This window comes from Orycteropus afer, unplaced genomic scaffold (assembly GCF_000298275.1).
Source record: "Orycteropus afer afer isolate SDZICR_OR568_19922 unplaced genomic scaffold, OryAfe1.0 scaffold00039, whole genome shotgun sequence".
NCBI lineage: Eukaryota > Metazoa > Chordata > Mammalia > Tubulidentata > Orycteropodidae > Orycteropus > Orycteropus afer.
This window is the reverse complement of record NW_006921626.1, coordinates 12,133,466-12,153,047: the sequence shown is the minus strand read 5'-3', so window position 1 is coordinate 12,153,047 and position 19,582 is coordinate 12,133,466. Positions and strand designations below refer to the sequence as shown.

At 38.4% G+C, this 19,582-nt stretch overlaps 1 protein-coding gene across 1 annotated transcript in view; it reads right to left on the bottom strand.

The window, feature by feature from the left end:
• Nucleotides 1–19,582, bottom strand: part of DNAH14 (dynein axonemal heavy chain 14) — a 792,430-nt gene that overhangs the window by 289,758 nt on the left and 483,090 nt on the right. The gene's annotated exons all lie outside the window — the stretch shown is intronic.

The following is a 19,582-nucleotide window of genomic DNA, read 5'->3' as shown; positions in this document are numbered from 1 at the left end:
TAGATTGCCCAATCTTCCTTCCAAGGAGTGGCTGGTGGGTTTGAACCACTAGCCTCCTGGCTAGTAGTCAAATGCCTTAGGCACTATACCACCAGAGTACAAATAGCCACTGAATTATTTAATCTGTAACTATAAATAGAGTTCTTGAATAAGGCACTCAATTTCTTCTCTTGTGTATCACAAACTGGATGATTATAGACACACTGATATGACTAAAATTTCTCTTGCTTTTCTTTTTATTTGTTTGATTAAACCAGTTGATGTCAAGCCGATACTGACTAATTAGGTTGCCCAATTACCATCCCACCATAATCCCTAAAATTGCCATGTAGGCAAAGATCCACCAGGTTTATGCAAATTCTCAATTAAAATCAAGGAAATGAGAAGCAAATTTATATGGAATGGCAAGAGAGGCTAGCAAAAGGAATGTTGAAAGAAGAAAAAAGTAGGAAGACTCCACTTCCTGACTTTAAAACATATTATTCAGTTAAAGCAATCAAAACAGCCTATACTCTTATAAAAATAGACACTAGACAAATGGGATAGAATTAAGAATCCAGAAATAAACCCATACAGGTATAGTTAACTGATACTGACAAGTGTGCTAAGCCCAATTTGATGGGGAAAGAAGGGTCTCTTCAGTAAATCCAAACCAAAACCAAACTCACTGCTATTGAGTCATTTCTGACTCATAGCAACTTCCACTGGTTTTCTGAGGCTGTAAATCTTTACAGAAGTAGATTGCCCTGTCTTCCTTCCATGGAGTAGCTGGTGGGTTTGAACTGTTGACCTTCCACTTTACAGTCAAGTGCCTTATCTTATTGGGAAAATTGGATTTCTATATGCAGAAAAATGAAACAGGATCCACACCTCACACAATATACAAAAACAAATTCAAAATACATTGAAGAGCTAAATGTGAAAACTAAAACAAAATTCTTAGAAGGAAATGCAGGGACAATGCTATCAGGCTCAGCTTTGGACTATTGGATCACTTATTATAGTAACAAAAGCACAAACAGCAAAAGACTAACTAGATAAATGGGACTTCATGAAAATGGAAAAATTTTAGTTTGTCAAAAGATTTTACCAGAGGCAGAGACATGATGACATGCTTGTGATACATTCTGCCCAATCCCTCTACAACAGAGACCTTGGAAAACTAAGTGAAACAAATGCAGATAATGATCGTGGAACTCTGAGCATTAAATGAGAAGATAAAGAATTAGATAGAGCACTTATTAAAAAGGGAGACAGAGTGATGACAGTGACTGGGGAGAGAGAAGAAGCTGGGCCCCAACAAAGCATGGCCATTTTGAGATACACAAAGAATCATACACAGGCAGGGAGAAACCAACTTCGTGGAATATATACTAAGAAAGAGACACAGCACGGACAGATTTGGAGGAAATCAAGGTGAGCAAAATACACGTGGGATCCAGAACAGAAAAGTTCAGGGAAATGGGCAAGATTTCCAGTGACACAGGCAACCACAGAGCAAGGAGGAAGCCAGTGAAGGGGGATGAAGCAGCTCACTAATAGTGAACCCTAGTCCTTTGGGTTGAGGGCTCACACTAAGGGGAAGGCTTATGGGATGGTGGTTGGGAGACACTGGACTCTAGTTGGCACCCCACCTGATACACAATCTGGATAGGAGCTACTTAATCAGCTCCAATCACCCAGAAATTCAACAGTCCCACACCAGTGAATTGTGACCAGAGAAGTGTTTTCTCTACCTCCAAAACCACCAATCTGGTGGCTAGGGATGACCCCTGGCTGCCCCCTCTTTGCCTGATTCCTTGGACCATCTCCTCACACCAGCAGCCCAGCCACTGATTGCACCACACCTCAAGCAGACAGAGCTAGTGACTGTGGCTCTTCCTCCCTGCACTTGTGTCATTGACAGGGTTTTCTTCCACTGAGCACAAGATGTACATCACCACAGCCTCCCTGTTGGAGTTGCTAGCAAGTGCCAGGCTCCCACCCCTCCATGGGCACAAGCTCTCAGGAATCATGTCACAGCTCCCTGCTATCATTGCTGCTAGCTGACCATAATTGCACCAATCTCTCCTAATTTTTATTTTTCTCCCTTTTCCATTTCTTTTATCCACTTTTCTTCTTTTTATTTTATTTCCTCCTCCTCCTCCTTCTTCTTTTTTTATTTTTACACATTTTTCTTCTCACCCACCTCAATTTTTTAGCTTTTCTTCTTCTTTTGGTCCTGTCCTATCCAATGGGATGTGAACATTAATTTCTTCTAGTCTTCTATACCTACAACACCTACCACTTCACTCAATGAGCAAGTGCCACCACCCACTTCTGCATCACTGGATCAATGACACAGTGGACATCACCTGCTCTTCCTACCAGCAGCTCCTCTTCATTACCAACAAACAAAAGACCTGTGCCAACACACCTGGAGAGGAAGGGAGTGTCCTAGTGCCGCCAAACTAGCCACCAAAGAAGCAAGCCTGCCCCACCTATCCAAAACAAAGCAATATAAAAAATTAGCATGAAACAAACCAATATCTAATTAACAAATAAAAGCAATTCCAAAGCATCTCAGAGACAACTGCCAACTTCAATTCAAACAAACAAACAGGACAAAATAGCATCAGCAAGTGACCAAAATAAGGAACAGGAAACCTCCTCAAGGAAGAACAATTAATAGAACTACTTAATAAGATTATATATAGATATATCCTTCCAAGAGCTCAAGGAAACCACAAAGAAAATCAAGGAAAAAGCAGACAATACCCTAGGAGAATTCAGGAAAACAATCCAAGAGAAAATGACAAAATAAATAGACAGCTATAAATCATACAAAAAACAAAAACCAAACCCACTGCCACAGAGATGGTTCTGACTCAGTGTGAGCCCCATTAACTTTCCAACACTATAAACCTTTGTGGAAGTGCATTGTCTTGTCTTCCTCCTATGTAGTGGGATTTGAACTGCCGACCTTCTGGTTAGTAGCCAAATGTGCTTCCTACTATGCCACCAGACTACCTTCATATAAAAATAGCAAGGAAAAATCCAGAACATTAACATTAAAATTACATACATACCTAACACGTTGTTGTTGTTGTTGTTATTTACCGACAAGTTGGACCCGACTCATAGCGACCCCTCCTTGGGTTTCCGAGGCAGTATCACTACGGAAGTAGATTGTCCAATCTTCCTTCTGAGGAGTAGCTGGTGGATTTGAACCGCCAGCCTTCTGGTTAGCAGTTAAGTGCCTTAGGCACTACGCTACCAGAGCTCCTACATAACACATTAGAGGGACAAAAGAATAGGATTAAACTTGCTGAAGAATGCATAACCCAGCTAGAAGACAAATCCTTTGACACCAGCATATATGAGAAAAAATCAGAAAAGAGTATGAAGAGAAATAAAGAAAACACCTTGGAGACCTAAGGAGGGGTCACTACTCAGAGATGACTCGATGGCACATAACAACATCAACAACAAGAAGCATTATATGGGATGATATCAAAAGACATAACATACTCCTGATTAGAATTCCAGAACAAGAGGAGACAAAAAAACCACAGAGAAAAATGTTGAAGACTTGCTAGCAGAAAACTTCTCCAACATCATGAAATTATACTTTCCAAAACCAAGACAAAGAAAGAATCTTGAGAGTAGTTTGGGAAAATCAAAATGTTACCTACAAAGGGCAACCAATAAGACTAAGCTCAGATTTCTCAGCAGAAACTGTTTAGGCATGGGGTGACATTTATAAAAACTTGAAAGGAAAAAATTGCCAAATAAGAATTATATATCCAGGAAAACTGTCCCTCAAATACAATGGTGCAATTAAGACATTTGCAGATAAACAGAAATTAAGGGAGTCTGTAAACACTAGACCAACCTTGGGACTTCCGTCAAGATGGCAAAATAGAAAGATACACAGATCCTCTGTAACAAGAAACAATAAGCCAATTGAAACAGATACAGAATATAATTCAGGAATCCTGAGCTTTTAAAGAAAGGATAAAGAAGTGGATTAAATACCAACTAGTAGAAAAATTTGAATGAAAACAGTGAATAAGGAGACAAACAAAGCTGAGACTGTTGGCTGTCCTGATAGCATAGCCAATTCAAATATTTACAAGTGGCTTTCCAATCTGAGCAACAACCTAAGAATTGGCTCTGCTTGCTGAGGACTGACTGCCTGACCACAGCACTGGTGGCTGACAACTAGGAAGGAAAACAGTGAATAAGGAGACAAACAGAGCTGTGGACTGTTGGCTATCCTAAGAGTGCGGCCATTTTCAGTATTTGCAAGTGGTGTTCAGATTGGGGCAGCGACCTGAGAACAGGCTCCACTTGTCGAGGGCAGCACAGGCACCTGCAATGGAGGCTGATGACTAGCAAGATGCAATGTTGCTTTTGTTACTGTTGTACCCTACACCCTCTCGGTGAATAGAGATGTGGCCATTCTCCACCTCCACTCACCTTCTAGAGTGGCAGGAATTTCATCCTTGTCTGGGTGTCCTGACAGACCTTGAGTGCCCTGCCTGCACTCCCCCCCACCCAGTTTTGTATTTGTTTGTTTTAAAATTATTCTTTTATTCTTCCTCCTTTCTTCCTTTCTTTTAATTTTTCCTCTTTCTATTTTCTAGTTCTTTATCCCCCTCTTTTTCCTCATTTCATTTTTTCTTCTTTTTGTCTTTTGGTTCTTACCATCCTATGTTTTTCTTTTTTGCATTTTTATCATTTTTTTAATTATTATTTTTCTTTTGCTCTTTTCTTTTATTTCCCTCTCTTCAAATATTGTTTTTTTTCCCTTTGTCTTTTCAAGTTTTTCTTTTCATTTATTGCCCTTCCTTCCTTCCTGCCTTCCCACCTTCCTTTCCTTCTTTCTGATTGTTGTTTTCTATTTATGTGGTTTGTGTTTTTTTTTCTCTTGTTTTTAATTAATTTATTTACTTATTTTTGTCTAACTGTGTGGGAGACAGTAACCAGGCCCACACACACAACCATACCCTCACCTCCTGCAGCCCCATCCCCTGGTGAGGGCCACCACTTGCTTCTCCACCAACTGATCAGTGATAGATGGTGGCCAATACCAGCCCAACTCACTCTCAACTGTTTCTTATGAACAGCTAGCAGAAATCTGTATACACACTCTCAATCTCTATCACACCCACCAGGAGACAGGTGGTGAGTGCCTAAGTGCTACCAAACTAGCAAATTAAGTAGAAATATAAATACAAAAACATCACAATGTCTCAGAGAAAAATGATCATCCAAGTTCATATGAAGAGATAAGATAAAGTAGTACAAACAAGGGGCCAGGATACGGAGCCAGAAAGCCTCCCTGAGGAAGAAGTGGTATTGGAACTGCCTTATAGGAAATTTAAAAGAATTATATTTAGGTACTTTCAGTGGATTGAGAGAGAGATAAGAGAAAACACTGACAAAATTAAGGAAAACAGACATAACTCTAAAACAATTCACAAAAACAATACAAAAACAAACTGACAAAATAAACAAAAATTAGAAACAATACAAAAACAGCAAATAGAAATCTAGAAGACTAATGCTAAAATTTCAGAAATAGAAAACATATTGAATGGGCAGGAAGTAGAATTGAATCAATGGAACAAGTACCACAATACTTTTTGTTAAGGGATCAGTCAGAAAAGATCTAAATAAAATGAAGAAAGCCAAAGATTCATGTGGGATGCCATCACTAATTACCAATTAAATTACCAATCACTACTTTGAAATGGAAAGTAAAGAGACTTCAAATAAGGAAAGCACTACTGAAGAAGAACAAAGTAGGAGGTCTTACACACTCAGATCTCAAAACCTACAATACAACTGCAGTAGTCAAAACTGCCTGGTATTTGTACAACAACAGACATATAGACCAGTGGAATAGAATTGAGAATGAAGAAATAGATCCATCCATCTATGGTCAGCTGATCTTTGACAAAGAGTCGAAATCCATTAAATGGGGAAGAGATAGTCTCTTTACAAAATGGTGCTGGCAAAATTGGTTTTCCATTTGCAGAAAAATGAAACAAAATCTATACCTCACACCATAAACAAAAACTAACTTCAGATGGATCAAAGACTTAAATGTGAAACCTAAAACTATAAAAAACAGGGGCAAACTTATAGGCCCTAATTTATAGCATAAATAGATTATCAAGCATAACCTAAAATGCACAAACAGCAGAAGATAAACTAGGTGATTGCCACCTTCTAAAAATTAAAATTTTATGGGCTTCAAAAGACTTCTCCAAAAGAATAAAAAGAGAACTTACAAATTGGGACAAAATACTTGGCATGACATATCTGACAAGAGACTTGTCTCTAAATTTACAGAAAACTCTAACACCTTAACTTCAAAAAGATAAACAATCCAATTGAAAAATGGGCAGAAGACATGAACAAATACTTCACCAAAGAAGGCATTTAGCCATTCAACAAACTCATGAAAAAATGTTCATGATCATTAGCCATAAGAGAAATGCAAATGAAAACAAAAAGGAGATACCAACTCACTCCAGCACTTACAGCAAAGTTCAACAACACAGAAAATAACAAATGCTGTCAAGGATGTGTAGAGATTGGGACAATCATACATTGCTTGTGGGACTGTAAAATGATACAAACACTGTGGCAAAATGGTATGGCAATTCCTTAAAAAGCTGGAAATAGAAATACCATTTAATCCAGCAATCTCATTACTAGGTACATATCCTGAAGAACTCAGGGACAAGACATGAACATATATATGCATACCCATGTTCATCACAGCACTATTCACAATAGCAAAAAGATAGAATCATTCTAAGTGCCCATCAATGGCAGAATGGATAACCAAATTATGGTACATACACAAAAATGAAATACCATAGTATTTCTATGACTAACACTAAAGAATAATGCAGAATCCATGTAACTCCTTATAGTGTGGACAAACTTGGAGGACATTATGCTGAGTGAATTAAGTCAATCACAAAAGGACAAATATTGTATTAGTCCACTATTGTAAAAAGTCAAGGAAAGGTTTACATATGGAAGGAAACTTTCTTTGTTGGTTACCAGGGGTGGGAGGTGAGGAGAGGGGAAACTGCTATATAGGTAAGAAACAAGTATTGATTTGGGTGAAAGGAAAGGTAACACGCCAAAAGTAAGTGACCAACACAATAACATTAAGGAAGAAGAAGACACAGAGAAGTGCACAAGAGGTACAAACAACAAATATAAACACTTCTATACACACAATACTGCATTATCAGTAATAATAAACACTAATCTGTGGGTGAATACATAGTTAGAGAGGCTGCATGATCAGGTATTTAGAGAAAAAGGAATATACCATGACCATGCATAAGTCTGGCAGATGATATTTCTACGTATGTATTTGTATGTGTTATAAATATGTCCACATATAATAGAGCTAATAAGGGACAAAGTTATGATAACTTCTTAGCCACAGCCAAACACCCTGAGGGAGAGAGTTGTTCAGCATGTAGGTTCAGGACCATGGTCACTGGATGTTAAGCTCAATTGGCATAACATTCTACACAAAAACATTGTTCTATGTCCTACTTTGGTAAGTAGTGACTGGGGTCCTAAAACTTGCAAGAGGCCATCTGTGGTAGTTAAGGTTGTATGTCAACTTGTCTGGGCCTGGTTGAGTGGCTGGGAAGCTGGTGGTAATTATTTTCCTGGTGGTAGTTATTTTCCATGATGAGACTGGCAATCAACTCCATGGTGGGATCAACCACAAACAGCTGAGTAGCTGTTTTAGGGATGTGGTCTGCTATCTATATATAAGAAGCAGCTTTGGGAATGATCGCCAGCTTACAGCATGCTTGAACCCTGCATGAAGCTGAGTAGTTGTTCAGCAGCTTGCCATGTTCTGCCAGTCTTGGGACTTTTAAGGGACTTAATCAATGGCTTGCCATGTGGTTTGGTAATATCAAGACTTTGCCTTGTTACTTGTAGACCTTGGGTTTGTCAGTCTCAGTATCCAGGGGTTGAGTGAAGAAAAGCCTCCAGCTTCAGTGGGCTGGGAGCAGGAGGCAGAGCTGAAGCCCAAGGATGAGGGGTTCTCACCCAACTCCTAGAGCCTGGCACTTTGAACTCAGACTTAAAGCTTCTGAATTGTAAGAATAAACTCCTGTTTATTAAAGCCATACCATTTGTGGTATTTTCTGTTAGAGCAGCACAGAGGTAACCAAAAACACCATCTAAGATGCAGCAATTGGTCTCATTGTCTAGAGCAAAGAAGAATGCAAAAGCCAAAGACTCATGGAAACAATTAGTCCAAGGGAGTAGTGGACCATGCAAACCTCAGCCTACATGACCCTGAGACCAGAAGAACTAGATAGTGTGTGCTACCCTGTCAGTCACTCAGAAAGAGATCAAAATAGGAGATCCTGGATAGAGTGGGAGAAAAATGTTGAACAAAGCTCAAAATCATAAAAAAGATCAGACTTACTACTCTAATAGAGACTAATGAAACCCTTGAGACTATGGCCTCTAGTCACTCTTTGGGCCTGGAATTGAACTCACTCTTGTGGCTTTCAGTCAACCAGTAGACAGGCATATAGGGTGAACATTTACACCAGTAGGTACACTGCTTAGAACAATCAATCATGGGCGATCTGAAGGGCATTTTGCACAGGGAGATAGCTCAGAGGGCAGGAATACAAGGGAAAGAAGGATAGGGAAAAGGCATACTCAGGTAAGAATTAGGAATAGGACTGTTACATTGTGGGGATTGCAATCAATGTCATGAAACAAAAAGTGTATGAACTGTTGTACAGAAAATGAATCTGCCCTGTAAACTTTCACCTAAACCATGCCCCCCCCCAAAAAAAAACACCAACCTTACCAGAATTACTAAAGGTAGTCCTGTGAATAGAAAACCAATAATAGAAGACAACAACCTAAGATTAAGACACATGACAACATCACCAAGAAACCAACCCAGAAATAGAACTCTCAAAATTAAAATAAAATTACAAGGTTCAAAATAGAGAACTAGAGGGGCTCAATCTGTAAAAGACAACAATTACAAAGAAAAAAAGATGAAATAAATGGTATATTTATAGAACTTTCAAATGGAGAGGAAGTCAGGACAATATCAATATGCAATAGACTGTTTCAAACTTAGGAAGATAAAAATTAACTACAGGACAACTACAAGGAAAATTAATAAGCTTTCTAGTGAAAACAAAAAAATCATAAGGACTTTAAAAAACAAAAACTCACTGCCGTCAAGTCATATTTGACTCATAGTGACCCCTCCTTGGGTTTCTGAGGAAGTATCACTGCGGAAATAGATTGCCCAGTTTTCCTTCTGAGGAGTGGCTGGTGGGTTTGAACCACCAACCTTCTGGTTAGCAGTCAAATGCCTTAGGCACTACACCGCCAGAACTCCCATAAGGACTTAGTACACACAAAATCAACAAAGGAAAAGAAAAGAAAATTTGATAACAAAGTGAACTCAGCACAGGAAAATATTCAGAACAAGAAACCATCAACACCACAACAAAAAACACAAAAGAATGAGAGTACTAAATTCATACTTATCATTAATTACAAAGAACATGAGTTTATTAAATGTGTTATTTAAGAGAAAGAGAGTGGCAGAATGGATAAGGAAAGGGGACCCATGAATATGGTGCCTACAAAAGACTCACCTTAGACACAAAAATAGAAATAAAATCAAAGGATAGAAAAGTATATATCAAGCTAATAGCAAACAAATAGTAGGATTGGCAATGTTAATTCCTGATAAAGTAGACTTCAAAGCAAAAACTAGCATAAGGAAGGACATTATATAATGATAAAAGGTTCAATCCAACAAGCAGACATAACTGTAATAAACATCCATGCACCCAATGAAAAAGCCCCAAGACACATAAAGCAAACATTAATAGAACTGCAAAGAGAAATAGACAATTCCAGAATAGTATTAGGAGATGTTAACACACCATTTTTGATGAAGGACAGACCAACTAGAAAGAAACTCAACAAGGATACATAAGATCTCAACAACACAATCAAACAACTTGACCTTGTAGACATATACAGAACACTCCACCAAATAAAAATTCAATACACATTCTGTTACAGTGCACATGGATCAAACTCCCAAATAGCTCATATGTTAGGCCACTAATCAAGTCTCAAAAATTTTAAAACATGGAAATATTAAAAATCTTCTTGGATCAAAACACTATAAAATTAGAAATCAATAATAGGAAGATCAGGGAGAAAAATACCAAATACATAGACACTGAAAAACACCCTGCCCTGTTCAAAAACTACTGAGTAATGGAAGAAATAAAAGGTAAAATAAAAAATTCCCAGAAACAAATGATAATGAAAACACAACATATTAAAACCTTTGGGACACAGCAAAAGCAGTACTCAGGGTCAATTTATAGGAACAGATGCACACATTTATAGGAATAGATGAAAAATCATTTTATGAAGTAAGCATAACCCTGATACCAAAAAGAGGAAAGAACCAAAATCAACACCTTAACCCCAAAACTCCAACAATTAGAAAATGAGCAACAAAAGAAGCCTTCAGTCTTCAGAATAAAGGAAATAACAAAAATTAAATCATAAATAAATAAAACAGAGAAACAATAGAAAGAATCAAGAAGACAAGAAGTTGGTCGTTTGAAAAGATTAACAAAATTGACAAGCCACTGGCAAATTTAACTAAGGGAAAGAATGAGAAGATGCATATAACACAAATAAGAAATAAAGTGAGTGATGTCACAACAGAACTAAGTGAAATAATGAGAATAATAGAATATCATGGAGAACTGTACTTCAAGAAATTTGAAAACCTATAAGAAAATGGACAAATTTCTAGAAACACATGACCTATCAAAAGAAGAAAGAAAGAAAGAGAAAGAAAAAAGAAAAGACTGAGATAGAAAATTTGAACAGACCCTTAACAAAAGAAACTTCTAACAACAACAACAAAAAGTCCTGGCCAAGACAGCTTCACTGGAGAATTCTACCAAACTTTCAGAGAAGAGCTGATATCAACCCTACTCAAATATACAGAACATAGGAAAGGATAGAATACCGCCAAAATCATTTTATGAAATAAGCATAAGCTTAATACCAAAACCAGGCAAAGATACCACTTAAAAAAGAAAATTATAGACCAATATCCCTCATGTATATAGATGTAAAAATCTTCAACAAAATCCTAGCCAACAGAATTCAACAACATATCAATAAAATAATGCATTATGACCAAGCGGGATTCATACCATGTATGCAAGGATGGCTCAACATTAGAAAAACAATTGACGTAATTCACTACATAAATAAAGCAAAGAAAAAGAACCACATGATCATATTAGTCAATGCAGAAAAGACATTTGAGAAAATCCAACACCCATTCCTGATAAAAACTAGTAGAAAAAATTGAAAAAGAACAAAAATTCCTCATTTTTTTTCATATATGGAAAACCAGTGGCCAACATTATTCTCGATGGAAATAGAATGAAAATTTTCCCCTTGTGAATGGGAAAGAATGCTCTCAATCAACACTCCTATTCAACACTGTATCAGAATTCCTGGCCAGGGCAATAATGCAAGAAAGAGAAATAAAAGGTACCCAAATCAGTAAGGGAGAAATAAAACTATCCCTACTTGCAGTTGATATGAACCTGTACGTAGAAGATCCCATAGACTCAGCAAGAAAACTACTGGAACTAATTGAAGATCCAGCAAAGTGGTAGGGTACAAGACCAATATAAAAAAATCAGTCACATTCCTCTACATCAACAAAGAAGTATCTGAAAAGGAAATGAAGAAAAAAATAGCATTTAAAATAGCTAACAAAAAAATAAGATACTTAGGAATAAACCTTGCCAGGAACACAAAAACCTGTTCAAAGAAAACTATAATACAATACTATAAGAAACTATAATATGCCATATTCATGCACAGGAAGACTGAATATCGTGAAAATGTTAATACTACCCAAAGCAATTTATAGATTCAAAGCAATCCTGATCTAAATTTCATCAATATTTTTTAAGGACATGGAAAAATCAGTCACTAAATTTTATATGGGAAGGAAAGAAATCTCGGATAAACAAAGCATTACTGAAGAAGAACAAAGTAGGAGGTTTCACATTCCCTGATCTCAAAACCTATTATACAGCCACAGTAGTCAAAACAACCTGGTATTTGTACAACAATAGAGACATAGACAAATGGAACCAAATTAAAAATCCAGAAATAGATGCATCAGCCTAGGGTCAGCTGATCTCTGACCAAGGGCCAACACTAATTAAATGGGAAAGAGAGAGTCTCTTTAACAAATGGCATTGACAAAAGTGGATATCTATTGGCAGAAAAATGAAACAAGATCCATTTCTCACACCATATACAATAACAGATTAAAGATGGATGAAAGACTTAAATGTAAAATCTAAAAGTATAAATGTCATAAAAGAAAATATGGGGGCAAACCTAGGGGCCCTAATTTATTATATAAATAGACTATAAAGCATAACCCAAAAGGCACAAATTGCAGAAGAGGAACTAGATGATTGGGACATTCTTAAAATTAAATACTTATATGCATCAAAAGACTTCAAAAGAGAACCTACAGATTTGGAAAAAATATTTGGCAACAACACATCTGGCAAGTGACTTATACCTAAAATTTGTAGACAACTTCAACACCACAACATGAAAAAGACAAACAAATTAAAAAATGGGCAGAGCAATTGAACAGATACTTCACCCAAGAAGATATTCAGGCACCCAACAAACACATGAAGAAATGCTCACAATCGTTAGCCATTAGAGATATGCAAATCAAAAGAGCAATGAGATATCATCTCACCTCAGCAATAAGAGCAAAGTTCAGTAAGACAGAAATTAACAAATGCTAGTGAGGATGTGGACAGATTGGAACTCTCATTCACTGTTTGGGGGAGCAATCACTGTGGAAAACAGTATGGTATTTCCTTAAAAAGTTGGCAATAGAAATATTATTCGATCCAGCAATCCCACTACTAGGAGTCAGAGCTGGGACATGAATATATGTACAATCATGCTCATCACAGCACTATAAACAATAGCAAAGAGATGGAAACAACCTAAGTACCATCCACAAATATATGGATAACCAAACCAAACTATGGTGCATACCATTCAATGGAATACATCATTAAAGAGTAATGAAGAATCTGCAAAACACCTCATAATGTAGATCACCTTGGAAGATATTACACTGAGTGAAATAAGTCAATAAAAAATATACAAATACTGCAAGAGTCCATATTATAAAAGGTCAAGGAAAAGTTTACACATGGAAACAAACATTCTTTGGTGGTTATCAGGGATGAGAGAGGAGGGAAGGGAAAATAACTAACTGTTGGTAGTTAAGGTTATGTGTCAGATTTTGAGTGGCTAGGTAGCTGGATGTAATTATTCCCTATGATGAGACTGTAATCAACTCCATGGTGGATTCTGCTATGAGCAGCTAATTAGCTATCTTTGGGTTATGATTTGGGTTATGACCTGCTTCCAGTATATAAGGAGATGCTTTGATAAAAGTTGCTAGCTTTTGGCACATCTGGACTCTGCATTTGGCCAAGTCTTGGCCTGCCATGTCGCCTGCTGATCTTGGATTGTTCCTGGACTTGAACTGGTGGTCTGCTGTGTTGCCTTCCAGTTTTGGGATTGTGCCATTTTACCTGTTGATCTTGGGTTTGTCAGCCGCAGCAGCCAGCAACTGCACAAATCAGAAAAAGCCTCCACTTCCAGTGAGCCTTCAGTAAGATGTAGAGCTGAAGCCCAAGGTCAAGATGCCTTCCTCCAGCCTGTAGAGCCAGCATTTATAACTCAGACTTCTAGTCTCCTAAACTATAAGAGAGTAAATTCCCATTGTTAAAGCTATCCACTTGTGGCATTTCTGTTATAGCAGCACTAGGGAACCAAAACACTAAGTATGTTATTGTTGTTAGGTGCCATTGAGTTGGTTCCAACTCATAGCTACACCATGAACAACAGAATGAAACCTGCGTGGTCCTGTACCATCCCCACAATCACTGCTTTGTTTGAGCCCATCCTTGCAGCCACTGTGTCAGTCCATCTCATTGAAGGTCTTCCCCTTTTTTGCTGACTCTGTAATTCACCAAGCATGATATACTCCTCCAGGGACTGATCCTTTGTGACAACATGACCAAAGTTTGAGAAATGAAGTCTGGCCACTTTTGCTTCTAGTCAATCCATCTCATCGAGGGGCTTCCCCTTTTTTTTTTGCTGACTCTGTAACTCACCAAGAATGATATACTTCTCCAGGGACTGATCCTTTGTGACAACGTGACCAAAGTTTGAGAGATGAAGTCTGGTCATTTTTGCTTCTAAGGAGCATTCTGGCTGTACTTCTTCTAAGACAGATTTGCCTGTTCTTCTGGCAGTCCATGATATATTCAATATTCTTTGCTAATACCACAATTGAAATGCATCAACTCTTCGGCATTCTTCCCTATTCCACTACTCATCTTTCAGTTTGTCACACTGTCAACTGGCATAACATAGTCCACAAAGACATTGTTCTACATCTTACTTTGATGAGTAGTGACTGGAGTCTTAAAAGCTCGCAAGCTCTCCATATCTGTTATGCAAACAAATAGAACAAGAGACTAGTGGGCCACATGAACCTCAGCCTTCATGACCCTGAGATCAGAAGAAGCAGATGATGCCTGGCTACCACTACAAATTACTCTGAAAAGGATCACAATTGGAGATTTGAAGAGAGTGGGAGAAAAACGTGGAACTAAACTCAAAATACTAATAGAAAATACAAGTCTTGCTCATCTGATAGACACTGTGGGGCCCAAGACTGTGACTCTTAGTCACCCTTTAAACCCAAAACTAAACTCACCTCCATGGCTCAACTTTCAGTCAAACAATAGACAGACCTGTGAGGTGAACAAAAACACCAGGGAGGTACATACTCCTTAGAACAATCAACTCTAAGAATTCAAAAGGGCAACATTTACCCAGAGATAAAGCTCAGAAGGCAGGAATGGATAGGAAAGAAGGACAAAGGGAAATGTAACCCCAGGGAAGACATAGGAAGAGTGCTATTACACTATGGGGATTGTAATCAATGTCAAAAAACAGAATGTGTATGAACTGTTGAATGGAAAACTAATTTACTCTGTAAACTTTCACCTAATCACAATAAAAAGGTTAAAAAAAAAAAAAAAAAAAAAAAAACCAAACCCCCCAGCCACTCCTTGGAAGGAAGATGGGACAATCTACTTCTGCAGTGATACTGCCTTGGAAACCCAAGGAGGGGTTGCTGAATCGAGTCCGACTCGACGGTGCATAACGACAACAACATACACATATTGAGGGAGAAGGACAAGATGGTGCCCTGGTAACACACTCTGCCCAATCCCTTTACAACAGAGACCCAGAAAAACCAGTGAAACAGATATAAATAATGATCCTAGACTTCTAAGCACACAACAACAACAACAGAATTCTAAGCATCAAATGGGAAGATAAAGAATTAGATTGAGGGGTGATTGGAAAGGGAAACAGAATGAGGTTAGTGACTAGGGAGAGAGAAGAGGCTGGGACCAGCCAAAACATGGACATTTTGAGTAGAGGCATCAGACACAGATAAGAAGGAAAGAAAAAAAAAATAAAATCACAGAATCTGCACTGTTATAACAGCACAGCACATACAGATTGGGAGGAATTCAAGTGAGCAATAGATGTGTGGGAGCTGGGAGAGGAAAATGTAGGGAAATGGATCAGTTACAGTGGCACAGACGGCCACAGAGAGACAAGGCAGTGAGAAAGGGAACCAAATAACTCACTCACTGGAAGAAGCCAATTTGGGGCTGGTAAAAGGCCTGAGTTGGAGAGGTTGAAGAAATGGCTCAGGACAATCTCTTGCTAAATCGAATCTGGGCAAGTGGTGGATAAGGGGCTGTATGTACATGGAAGGGTGCCACAGTCATGCCAGGGAATTGAAATAGGAGGGATATGCTCTCTAACAAATATACCTTTTCCCTGCTCATAGGTGTAAATACTCTTTTCACAGCCACAGATCCAGTGACTAGAGAAGCCATGCCCTCACCAATCCCAAGTGCTGAACACCTTCATCTCTAACAGACTGAGTCAGGGGCTGAAAATCACCAGGTGCCTAAAGGACTATGAGAATTTTTCACAATGAACACAAGTGGCACACTTCTTCAGCCTCCTCTCTTGAGGGGGTCCACTCACATCAGGCACCTTCCACTTCTGTGAATGGAATGTCCTGTGTTGGGTCAGTTAGAGAAGATAGTATCAAGGTGGTCTTTCACTAGAGTCCAGGCAGAAGCTGGATAAATGGTGTGTGTCCCCAGAAGGGTGTGAGACCCATGGCAAAGACTCATGACTGGTGAGGCACAGTCTCCACTCCAAAAAGTACAGCTTCCACACAAATAGGGGCTCTTCCCACCACCATCAAGCTGGTGGCCAAGGAAGTCCCATAGGCACCCACAGCAACCTCCTCCAAATAGACAGAACCACAGGCTGCAGCTATCCGTTCTGTGCTTAGATCACTGGCTGATCCTTTTCTCACTGAGCACAAGAAGTAAACACTTGCAGCCTTCTCTATTGGAGATGCCCATGCAAGCCAGGCTCCTTTCACTTCCATAGGCATACACTCTGGTAGATCAGTGATTTCCACTATATCTGCCTACTCCCAGGGCTGCAGCTGACCACGATTACGAAAGTCCCTCTTCCTCAGTTTCCTTATGTCTCTCCTTACCTCTTCCCCAATTTTCTCCCTTTTAATCTGTTTATTTCTCCCTCTTCCTCCTCATCTTCTTACATTTCTGCCAATCTTTTAGCCTGACCACCTCCTTTCTTTTTCTGTATTTTTTATCTTTTATTTTAATTCTTTTTTTCTTTTCCTTCTCTTCCTCTTCTCTTTGTTTTTCTTTTCTTTTCTTTTTTTCTTATTGCCCCATCCAACAGGAGGAGAACATTAAATCTCCACTAGTCAGTCATTAATCTGGACTCTGCATTTGGCCAAGTCTTGGCCTGCCATGTCGCCTGCTGATCTTGGATTAACTGCACCAACCACCTCACTCAATGGATGAGCACCAATATCAGCTCCTACACCATTGGATCAATGACAGACAGTGGACAACACGTGCTCATCCTAACTGTAGCTCCTCTTCATGTCAAACAGAGAACTGCATCCACATTCTCACCACTTATACCACCAATCTGGAGACAGCTGGGGAGTGCTCCAGTCCTACAAAGTTAAGAAGCACATCTGCCCCACTCATCCAGATACATATAAACAAAGCCAAACAAAAAGCCATTGTGAAATAAACCAACACAAAATCAACAAATGAAAATAACAAATTCAAAATGTCTCAGAGGCGCAGACAATTTCAATTCAAACAAAGAAACAAGACAAGATAGTGGAAGCAAGTGACCAAATTAAAGAACTAGGAAATCTCTCTGAAGAAGAATAGATAATAGAACTACTTGATAAGGAATTCAAAAGCATATATGTGTATACACACACACACGTGTATGTGTGTGTGTGTGTGTGTGCAAAACCTTCCGAGAGCTCAAGGAAACCATGAACAGAAGTAAGGAAAAGACAGACAATACCTTTTATGAATTCAGTAAAATCATGTAAGAACAATATGACAAAATAAATAGATAATTAGAAATCATATCAAGAAGATGAACACTAAAGTTATGGAGATAGATAACACATTGGAAGGACAGAAGAATATAGTTGAACTGGCTGAAGAATGCATATGCCAGCTAGAAGACAAATCCCTTGACACCAGCTTGTATAAGAAAAAAATAAAAAAAAAAAGAATGAAGAGAAATGAAGAAAACTTAAGTGTTATATAGAAGGATATCAAAAGACACAACATATACCTGACTGGAATTCCAGAACAAGAGGAAACAAACAAACAAAAAAAATCCTGTAAAAATTGTTTCAGACTTGTTTGCAGAAAACTTCCCAATATTATGAAAGAAGAAATGATATCCACCCATAAGCTCAACAAATCCTCTACAGAATAGAACACAAAAGAAAGTCACCAAGACATCATAATCAAACTTTCCAAACCAAAGACAAAGAAAGAATTTCAAGAGCAGATCAGGAAAAATGAAATGTTACCTACAACGGGCAACCAATTAAGACTAAGCTCAGATTTCTTGGCAGAAACCATGTAGGCAGTGGGATGACATATAAAACTTTGAAAGAAAAAAAATTGCCGACCAAGAATTACATATCCAGCAACTTGGCTGAGCTTGGTTGAGTGGCTGGGCAGCTGGTGGTAGTATTCCACATGATGAGACTGGTAATCCACTCCATCATGGGATCTACCACAAATGGCTGAGTAGCTGCCTTTGGAATGTGGTCTGCTTCCTGTATGTAAGGAGAAGTCTTTGGGAATGGTCTTTAGCCTATGGAACTCTTGGATCCTACACATAGCTGTGTCTTTGCTCAGCAGCCTGCCATGCTCTGCTGACCTTGGGACTTACAATGGACTTAAGTTAATGGCCTGTCATGTGGTTTGGTAACATCAGGACTGTGCCTTTTACTTGTCAACCTTGGGGCTTCTCAGCCTCAGCAGCCAGCAGCTGTCTGAGTGAAGAAACACCTCTATCTTCAGAGGGCCAGGAACAGGAGACAGAGCTGGACCCCAAGGTGAAGGGGCTTTCACCCAGGCTTTAGAGGCTGGCACTTGAACTTGGACTTAAAACCTCCAAATTGTAAGAATAAACTCCTGTTTGCTAAGGCCATCCCATTTGTGGTATATTCTTGTCAGAGCAGCACTAGGTAACCAGAACAGGTGGTGAAATTAGGATATTTCCAGACAAGCTAAAAATAAGAGAATTTGTAAAAACCAGACCAACCCTATAAAAAATGTTAAAGGTAGCCCTTCCAACAGAAAAGCAATAATGGAAAACAACAACTAAAGATTAATAAGTGATAACACCAACCAGAAACCAACCCAGGGAAAAAATTCTCAAATCTAAAGTAAGCTTACAAAATGGAGAACAGATTCAATCTGTAAACAATACCAACTATAAAACAAATAGAAGGTACAAATGGCATAATTACAAGATTTCCACAAAGAAAGGAAGTCAGGATGATATAAATATAGAACAGACCTTTCCAAACTGAGGGAGATAATAATTTGCTACAGAGTGATCACAAAGAAAATTAATAAGCCTTCAAACCAAAAGAAAGAAGAAAATCACAAGGACTTAGTAAACAGAAAATCAACAATAATAAAGAAAAAACTTGATTAAAAAAAAAAAACTTGATGACAAAATAAACTCAGCACAGAAAAAATTCAGAAAATATTCAGAACAAAGAAATCATTAGCACCACAACAAAAAACACGCAAGACAGCAGTAAATGCATACCTATCATTTAGGTGATCCCACAGAATGTGGAAATTATAGAACAATATCATTAATATCGCACGCAAGTAAGATCTTACTGAAGAGAATTCAGAAACGTTTGCAACAGTATATTGACAGAGAACTTCCAGAGGTTCAA